Here is a 10,224-nt window from a genome sequence, read left to right as displayed (position 1 = left end):
GAAACCCGTTCGGCTGTCCCCCCGGGTCGGGACAAAAAATATGCTATTCCTTGAGAAGGAAAGTTAGTCTATCTAGAATGCCCTTACATTAGTTCCCCTGAAACTCATGTTCTGGTATAAGTCTTTCTCCTTGAGTGTGCCCTGGGCTTACTGACTCAATTCAAACCATGTCTGGCAAAAGTAATGACACGTCACTTCTAAGATAAGATTAAAATTATTATGGAATCTGTTCTAGGTGCTCTTTTTTGCTCTCAATCTCTTTGGGGTTATTTTCTGGAGAAAACTAGCAGCCATGTTTGAGGCACAAAAGTACTAGGAATTTTGGACAAGCACATAAAATTTGGAACACTTCAAGTCATCCTTGGGGCCAGCAGGTGGCACAGCGGTTAAAGGACTGGACTCTCACGTGATCAATTGGCAGTTCTAGTCCTGGACCTGGTGGCTTGAAACTCATGCTGGGCCTGTGTGTATGGACGTCCAGGATCTCGAGAGGAGAATGGAGGAGAAGGGATTGGGGTATGGCCATCCCCCCTGGGGGAGTGATTTTTCACTTTCTGTCTCTATCTCTTTCTGTCTCTCTAGCAATCACATGAGCTCTATGGCAAAAATCTCTCAAAAAAATTTAAGAAATTTTAAAAATTTAAGAAAGTCCTCTATGAGAGGACTTAGAATAGTTCGTTAAAAAAACAAAACAAAACAAAACAAAAAAACAACAACAAAAAAAACTAAGGCATGAGGTTATTTTGGTGAAAAACACTTATAAATTCATGCAGTTTTTCCATAATATGTGTTTTCTGTGAAATTTTTAAAGCTCTTTTCTCTCACCCCTCTCCCCCTGCCTTACTGTTTCCCTTGCCATGTGAATAACTTGAAAAATCTGTCAGAGATCCGAAGGACCAAGACTCCTGAGCATTGTTAACATTCTTGAACTGGCCACGCTCCAGGCCCAGGGGAATTCCTAACCCAATAATTAGTTCTCTAAATGCCTAATTAACACTCTCTAACACTGGAGGCCCAGGGTGTCTCAGAGGGTTGCATAGTGGTCAGTTATCTCTCTGGGTCTCCTGTCCATTGAGAAGTCAGAAAGCAGTCTTCGCCTCCTCCCTTCATGTGGTTCCCTGGCTCGTCCTGAACACAGATGTCAAAGTTTAAGTGTCTCACCCCGCACTCTCATTGAGTATCTCACAGTGGTGCTGACAGAGGAAGGCTTCTGGGTCCCTTCGGACAGAGAGAAAGGAGGGAAGAGCTAACGTTCTTGCACGGGCTTCAAAGCAGGCCTGTGCGATTTGTCTACCCCTTTTTCAAACATGTGCATGCATTTATCCAACTCTCTGCATAATTCTTACAGAGGCCCAAACTTTTCAGTCATTTGCTTTTTCACTCCTAATATTCATCCCTTCTCCATCTAAAAAAAGCTCATTTCCAGGAATATTTTAAGCTTTCTGTATGTCATATGTCCCTCCCTTGGATATGTTGTTCCGTGTCAGTGTTTCATCTCCAAGTGATCTGCAAAGTATTTTTTTTCTTTTTTTTTAGAGTTTTTTTTTGCTATAGGACATGTGTGCTCGCCAGAAAGACAGAGAGAGACAGAGAAACAGAAAGCGAGAAATCACCCCCCAGGGGGATGGCCACGCCTCAATCCCTTCTCTATTCTCCTCTCAGGATCTTGGGCACACACGTACACGTACTTGGCATGAGTTTAAGCCACCCGATCTGGGACTTGAACTGCAGTCAACTACATGGGAGTCCAGCGACATAGCTACTACACCAACTGCTGGACCCAATCTGCAAACATTTTTAAGGCATCAGTTTTGGTTTATAAAAATAACATAGGGGGAACCAGTAGTTGGCGTAATGGCTATATCGCTGGACTCCCATGTAGTCGACCGCAAGTCTCAGAACCAGTGGATTAAACTCACGCCAGGCGTGCATGCATGCATGCCCAAGATCCCGAGAAGAGAATGGAGGAGAAGGGATTGCAGCATGGCCATCCCCCTAGTAGGGGTGATTTCTCACTTTTAAGCTCTCTGTCGCTCTCTGTCTTTCTGATGAGTGCACATGCCCTCTAGCAAAAAAAGCCTCTCAAAAAAATAAAAAGCATAGGGACTAGCAGATGGCATAGTGGTTATGTAGCTGGACTCCCACATGGTCAACTATACTTTAGTCTCAGACCTATTGGCTTAAACTCATGCTGGGCACATGTGCATGTGTGTCCCAAATGCTGAGAGAATGGAAGAGAAGGGATTCAAGTGGGATCACTCCCCTAGGGGGTGATTTCTCATTTTCTCTCTCTCTCTCTCTCTCTCTCCCTCTCTCTCTCCAGGGAATGCATGTGCCTTAGGGCAAAAACCTCCCAATTTTTTTTTTTAATATAAAACTGTATTATTTCTGCTCTTTAGTAATGTAGTTAAATTATAGAGAAAAAAATTAAGGAAACTTTTGTTATGTCAAGATGTATCTCTATATAGCCAATCAGGATATAAAAGCTTTCAATGAAATACAGAAGATAAAAAGGTAAATTGTCTTTTTGCCTATTAAAATCTCAAAAGATAATTGAAGTGTTCATAAATCCTGATGACTAGTGCACTTCACACACTAGAATGTCAAAAAATATAAAGAATATATGGTGCTGTTCCTTAAAAAAAACATTTGAATATTTGTGTATGTGGAGTGCTCCTTAAATAGAGTGACATCTGAGATTTTTATCCTTGGAAAAGTCTTTTATCAATTGTTTGATATAATGCAACAATTATTCATGACATGATGCAGTTGAAATGGATTCACTAGGCAAATAATAGCCTACACTTCTGCTTTTTCATTATAATCCATGACTTTTATATTTACCTTTCAGATGAAAAATTTATTTTCCGATATAGGAGAGGCATAAAGAGCTTTGTTGGATGGCATATCGTATAATGCAGCTTCTGAAAAGAGGAGCAGCTAGCCTCTCACGAAAACCACTGGCCGACCAGCCTCTGTTACCTACAAAGAAATGGTAATGGAGGGGAAGTACAGTAGAGATTGTCTTACCCATAGAGATTGTAGGCAGGGCAGTACTCTTTTAACCTGTTTCTTCCTTTCATGAAAGAGAGAAGAGAGAAAGGCAAGCATCCTCAACAGGGTCTCATGCTGGAATCATATCCCCAAGTGTCCCAGCCAGCCAGGGTCACAGGCACATGGATGCACGCTGTGTTCACACTTTGACCCAGGAACTCAACACAGCTCTTCCAAATGGCTTCCAGCATTGCAGAGTTGTGCAACATCACTGCATCTCTGAGCCTGGACTGGAATGCTTTTATTTATTTATTTATTTATGTATTAATGTATGTATGTATTTACGTATTAAGTGTATTTATTTTATTCATGAGAGAGAGTATTTGCATGAGAGAGAGAGGGAGAGAGAGAGAAAGCACCCTTGACCTGCTGTCTTCCTGCCATAATATTATCTCACCTAACCTACAGTTCCTCAAGAGCTTGGAGACAGCTTGCACAAGCCTGGCATGTTTTCAGGTCAACCCAAGAATCCACACTTGCAATTAGCCATGTGACTTACAACACTACGGCCCAGAGTGCTACTCACTAAGCCACTGAACTGGACCACAATGCCCACTTTCATCATGTACCTCCTTGCTCTCATTCCTTCTTTCAGTAAGCATTTCTTAGATATTCTCTGTATACAGTCTTCATAGAAATCATTATCTCTTTCTTACTTCTCAGCTCCTAAATTTGCACACTTTTCATCACAGTTCCTTATTTTTGCTATCAAATATCTATCAACTCTAGATATTTATGAGAGCACACACTGTCCACTTTGCCCCAAATCAATTAGACATGTGCAAGTATTAGAAAGATGAAAAACAAACCAAATGAATAAACAAAAGGGCAGAATTAGAAAAGGGAATTACTACTGCAGATGGAATAACTGTTGTATTAGAAAAGTACAATATCTCAGTTCGAGATTACAACAATCATTTTTCTATTATCCATTTTTAGTAAAAACTATAAGCTTACTACCATTTTTCTATATTCTACTCTTAAACATTGTTGGATGGCACATTATTCTAGATAATTGGAAATTGTATGATAGAAATCAAATAGGATTGGGACCACCAGGTGGTGTGTTGGTTAAAGTGCTGGATTCCCACATGTCTGACCACATTTTTGGACCCAGCAGCTTAAAATCCACACCAGGCACATGTGCATGTGTGCCCAAATCTTGAAAGGAAAATGTAAGAGAAGGGATTGTGGTGTGACCATCCCTCTTGAGGGATGATTTCTCCCTTTCCTTCTCTCTGTCTCTCTCCAGCAAGTGGATATACCTCATGGGAAAAACCTTTTAAAATAAAATTAATTCCATAGAATTTATATAGGTGCTACATGCTATAAAATACCTTGTTACTGCCTTCATTTATGGCATAAAAATAAGAAGGTGTACTATATATTGAATAAATACAAAAATAAGATAAGATTCCAATGACATTTATACTCTTAAAGTTAATCTCTTCAGAATAAAATCGGAAATTCTGAACTCTTTTTGGTACACTATTATTGCAGTTTCATTTTCCATTTCTCACCATCTATTGCCTATCACACTCATATTAGTTTGCAAATTAGTATGCTGTCTTCAGTCATAAAGGAATATTGGATAGAGGTTGTGCAAAACAGGCAAGAATGAAGATGTGAAGTCAATCTGATGGCAATACTCATGGACCCACCGTGGGAAAGTGTAAGGCCTGCTTTCTTGCAACATCTTATCCTAAGCAGACCTTCTACTTGTTTGATGTTATTCTGATAGTTCACAATGAGCTTTTCCGTAATAGTAAAACCTTGTGTGGACCTACTGGATCCCTTCTAGTTGTCCTCCTGATTGACATCTCCCTCAGGACGTTGATCTAGGAACTACAGCCATGAGTTGCTTTGCTCTCCTGTTTCTGGCATGGGTCCACTAGCAAGAGGAATCAGTAGGAAGTTGGCAGCCAGAAAGCAGGACCAATGATTGGAAGTGGGGCAATTGTTTTCCTAGTTCTCTTCCTATTAGGACATATTTGTGTTTGGCTATTTATTACAGAACCATCTGTAGTTTGTGTCGAGTAATCCCTTCTAGACAATGACTTTATTTGCTCCAATTTGCAGAAGACTTCCTGTAGTTTCTAGTCCCCTGAGTACTATACCTGTTGTAGGTCTGCTCAACCCTCCCCCACAAATAAAAAGGCCCCTATTTAAACTCCACAAAACATCTAATTTCAATGTATTACCTGTTTCTTCCCTGGAAACGAACATAGAGTGAATAAGATGATGGTCATGTGCTTCCAAAAGAAGTTTGATTATAGATTTAAACATTAGAAGAGTACTCAGAATCATTCACTGTTTTTGTCTGTTTGTTTTATTCATGACCAGAATGTATCTACACGTGAAGAAGGAGCGAGAGAGAGAGAAAGAAACACCTTCAACTGGGTCTCATCACACTGATGTTCCCCCCAGATCTAGCTCCTATGGATACCGGACATGTGTGCATTCAGCATGTTTTAGGCCAGCCCAGGACATAAACCATGGTTCCCCATGTGGCTTCCAGCACTGTGGCTTAGTAAGCTGCTGACTGTACCACCAAGGCCAGGCCACTTAGACATTGCATAATTGAGTTTAACACACTTAAACAGTAAATTACATATGTATATATATGTGTGTGTGTGTGTGTGTGTATATATATATATATATCTTTTATCCTTTTAAGGCTACTCAGAGAAATCAATTAACTGTAGAGGTAAAACTAGAGAGAGCTATAGTAATGGATATCCCATTTACCTGTGTATTTCCATGCATCCAGTTGTTGGAAAAGTCATGACCTATTTTTCTATTGTTTTCTATGCAAAAATGTGTCATGACTTTTCAGATGACCCAGTACATATTTCCATACATATGTCTATATGTATTTTTCTGGTTTTCTATGTAAAAATTCATCATGATTTTTCTGATCACCTACATATATTTATATATATGTTAGGTGGTTAGAAAAGTCATGACGTATTTTTCTATGTTTTTTCATGCAAAAATGTGTCATGACTTTCCCGACAACCCGCTATATAGCCTGTGAAGTTCATTTCTATAACTTAATACCAATCAAAAGATTTCTATTTTATTTAGCCTTCCAACTTTTTCACTAGAGGAGCCTTATCTGGAACCCAAAGTTAAGCTATTTCTCTGTCAATATTAGCATAATCCATTACCGTTGCTCTAAGAGCTTGATCTGAGAAAGAATACATTATTTGAGAAAAAAATAAAAACATAGAAGAGAAATTAATTTTTTTTATCTTTCTTGTCTTACAAGTCACCTTCCCAACATTCTTCCTGCACGTCTACAATATCTAGCAAATTGGCAGGAGTAGCTGAGGCAACAATGGCCTTTGAATCCAGCCATTCAGCTTCTTACTTAAACACAATAAATAAATAAGAAAGGGACAACTGCAATTACGTAAAGTCCACGCTATCATCACGAGTAGACAAACATATCCAAATTTCTAATTACTCATGAGTTAAAAGGAACAAGCCAAGAAACAAGCAAATAAAACTAACGTTTCCAAGAATACCAACTGATCGTTGCTAGCTACCTCCATTGGAAAAGGGAGAGAGGGCCAGCAGAAATTCTACCATTGATCCCAAAACATCAGCAGAAAATAGTTCAGAGATCCCAGGGATAGAACTGATGAAGTCAAAGATACATTGGATACAAAGACAGCTCGCCCTCAGGTTGAGGGAATGCCAGAGTTAGCAGGAAAGGAAAGGCATCATCTGGAAGCAGTTAGATGAACTGTAAAAGGAAAAATGTCAAAGTTCAAGATTTTTCAGGCATTTTTTAAATTGTTTTTAATCAGAAAACACACAAAATGCTCACCTACTAGTTCTTTCTCCCTTAAGAAATATTTAGTGGGCCAGCTCCATGGCCTGGTGATTAAGGCAACTGGATTCTACCTGGCCAACCATCCAGTTTGAGTCCCAGATTCAGTGACTTGAGAAACACCAATGGTATGTGTACATGCATGCCCAGATCCCCAAAGGAGGGAGAGAGGAAGAAGAAGGAATTGTAGCATGACCATACCCCGTGAGGGACAGGAGTGCTCTCTCTCTCCACCTCTCTCTTTATCCTTCTGTTTCTTTGACAAGTGCATGCATTGTTTGGAAAAAAACAACCTAGTACAAACAATGTATTTGTTACTGAGACGTAAGTGGGTGCTTGTTGTTTGTTTAAATTGTTAGAGGGTGTGTGCACTTGCCAGAAAAGAGAGAGAGAGAGAGAGAGAGAGAGAAAGCACCCCATGGTTCATGGTCACATCACAATCTTTTCCCCTCCATTTTTCCATTCTCCATCCTGTCAGGATTTGGGGGTCTGCATGCACACACACCTGGTTTGTGTTTTAAACCACCAGGCTAAAAGTGGAACCATGTCTGCCGTGTGAGATCTGACTCTCTAGGTGCAGGGCTGAACAATCGCACCATGAGGCTGGGCCATTCTGGGTGCTTTTGAAGCAGGATTCTTACAAGACCTAACAGAGTACCGATAGATATTACTCACAAAGATGTAGAATATCAGCATTCTTCCCTAAAAACAGACATTATAATTTAAAAAACGAAGCTGTACAATTCAGCTGGTATGAATTTCACCCCCTCAAAAAATTAAAACTGAATAAACAAACAAAAAACTGATGAGGCAGGGGAAACCTGAAACATAATATCAAAATGAATTAAATTTCTTAAACTGAGCACTGGTGGAACTGAAAAATTCAAAATTCAAAATCTAGAATATAATGTTAATAAAAAACAGGAAGAGGTAGAATAAAGTTGATTGAAGAGGGGTCTGCAGGTGGCATGGTGGTGAAGGTGCTGAACTCCCACATGGTTGACCATGGTTCAAGTCCTGGACCTGGTGACTTGCTTTCTCACATCCCTTCCCCCCTTCACTGTATCTCTCTGGTCAAATTAAAAATAATAATTAAAATAAAATAAAATAAAATAAATAATTCCTTTTTGGGTGAGAGGTTTTTGCTATACGACACATGCTCTAGACAGGAAGACAGAAAGCAAGAAATCACCCCCAGGGATGATCCCTTCTCCTCCATTCTCCTCTCAGGATCTTGGGTATGCACACACACGTGCCCGGCATGAGTTTAAGCCACTGGATCCAGGACTCAAACTGCAATCAACTACATGGGAGAGCAACATAGCCATTATGCCAACTACTGGTCCTAAATAAAATAAATATATATATATTTTTAAAAGTTGACTGAAGAAAGAATTGGAAGTATTGACAAAGTTATATAAGGAATAATTATGAAAGCATAAGGTGACTCAGGAAGAATGGATTTGAATAAAGACAAAAAACATAAGGAAAGATTAAACTGATAGATAGACAGAAAAAGAAAGAAAAAAAGGGAAAGGAAGGGGAGAGGAGAAGGGAAAAAAAAACAAGAAAAGGAAAGGGAATAGAAAAAGAAAGTGGAACAAGGAAAAACTAAAAAAGATAAATGAGGTAAGATTTTAATAATATGTTTGTCTGAGTCCAGAGTACATAGCTGTTCTCTGTACCATTTTTGGTTTTTCAACTGTTTAACATTTTGAATATTTTGAAAAATATAAATTTACAGGTGCGCATCACACAGGAGTTACCTTTAGATATGATTTTGAGAGAGGATAAAAGCCTCAGAATAGTTGAACCATAATGCTTTTAAAACTTGATCACTACAGCTACCTTTAACCAGTCAATTTCTCTCCTGTTAACAATTCATATTTTTATATATTTGCAAAATAGTAATCTTTCAGTCAGCATAACAGTTCAAGAATACATAGCCATTGATACTTGCATTCAAAAAAATCATTCTCATTTGTCAATTTGTGCATTTTTCCCATTTGATTGTTAGTTTCAAGTATATTTGAAATACATGTTGCATATGAAAATTGTTTTAAAAATAAAACAGGTTAAAAGTCACAGAAAAAAAGGCAGAATAAAATAGGAAAATTCAAATAATATAAAGAAATTCAGGTTGAATATTCTTTACAAGAAATACTTGGAATGAGAAGTGTTTTGGACTTGAGATTTTTTTTTTTTTTGATCTTAGAATATTTGTATATATATAATACTGTATCTTGGGAATGGGACTAGGTCTGAATACAAATGTCATTTTTGTTTCATATACACCTTATACATATGATTTTAATAATGATTAATTTTAGTATTTTTGTGCATAAAACACAGTTAGTGTACATTGAACCATAAGAAGCAAAGGTGTCACTGTCTCAGCCACCTCATCTGTAGTTGTTTGGCATTCCCATCATTCCTGACTCTGGATATATTTGCTACTGATAAGCAATAGTTTTCTTACACTTATCCACTCATGAATACTTATAAATAAAAACCCTGAACTATCATTAATACTGTGAAAAAGTAAGTACAGCGTATTTTATTCTTTCTAGGTGAGAGGAAACAGGAGAAGCAGTCAAGTGATGAAGAAGTGGATTCTTTAGGGAGGAGAAGGTAGGCTGCTGGGGAGGCTTTTTAAACTGTTTCCTCCCAAGTCCTTTACCTCATTAAGAACTGTTTTGTGTTGGAAATCTCTCTGTGGTTTTATACCCAGATGTGATTCCTTGCTCTTTGATGAATGCATGCTGCTCAAGTCTGTCAACAAGCCCATCCCCGGTGGGCGCTTTCTTTGTAAAGTTAATGACCTTGTCAGGATGATCATAATCAGTTTGATTCGGAACCCTTTCCACTATTGTGCCATAGGTTACCACATGTCCCAAGTCCTTTACCTCATTAAGAACTGTTTTGTGTTGGAAATCTCTCTGTGGTTTTATACCCAGATGTGATTCCTTGCTCTTTGATGAATGCATGCTGCTCAAGTCTGTCAACAAGCCCATCCCGGTGGGCGCTTTCTTTGTAAAGTTAATGACCTTGTCAGGATGATCATAATCAGTTTGATTCGGAACCCTTTCCACTATTGTGCCATAGGTTACCACATGGGCAACTGAATTCTCATGGCCAATGTCAAAAACTTCAAGGTCCAGGGGACCAGTAGTTACTGTAATGGCTATGTCGCTGGACTCCCATGTAGTCGACCGCGGTTCGCATCCTGGACGTGGTGGCTTGAAACTCACACCGGGCACGTGTGCGTGCGTGGCCAAGATCCCGAGAGGAGAATGGAGGAGAAGAGATTGCTGCGTGGCCACCCCCCTGGG

The 10,224-nt window shown here is 39.0% G+C and overlaps 2 long non-coding RNA genes across 2 annotated transcripts in view; one reads left to right on the top strand and one right to left on the bottom strand.

Annotated features, from left to right (window-relative positions):
* Positions 1–2,913, bottom strand: part of LOC102483148 (uncharacterized) — a 5,621-nt gene extending 2,708 nt beyond the window's left edge. Inside the window, exon 1 of the long non-coding RNA XR_333587.2 lies at positions 2,845–2,913. This is a non-coding gene — a long non-coding RNA (uncharacterized LOC102483148). The remainder of the gene's footprint in view (positions 1–2,844) is intronic.
* The window catches only part of LOC102483428 (uncharacterized), an 11,656-nt gene extending 6,034 nt beyond the window's left edge, over positions 1–5,622 (top strand). The window contains exons 2-3 of the long non-coding RNA XR_333588.1: positions 2,852–2,995; positions 5,398–5,622. This is a non-coding gene — a long non-coding RNA (uncharacterized LOC102483428). The remainder of the gene's footprint in view (positions 1–2,851; positions 2,996–5,397) is intronic.
* Positions 5,623–10,224: the final 4,602 nt, after the last annotated feature.

Source organism: Tupaia chinensis, unplaced genomic scaffold (genome assembly GCF_000334495.1).
Source record: "Tupaia chinensis unplaced genomic scaffold, TupChi_1.0 Scaffold000068_1, whole genome shotgun sequence".
NCBI lineage: Eukaryota > Metazoa > Chordata > Mammalia > Scandentia > Tupaiidae > Tupaia > Tupaia belangeri.
The sequence above is the reverse complement of the archived record's forward strand: the minus strand, read 5'-3'. Positions and strand labels throughout refer to the sequence as shown.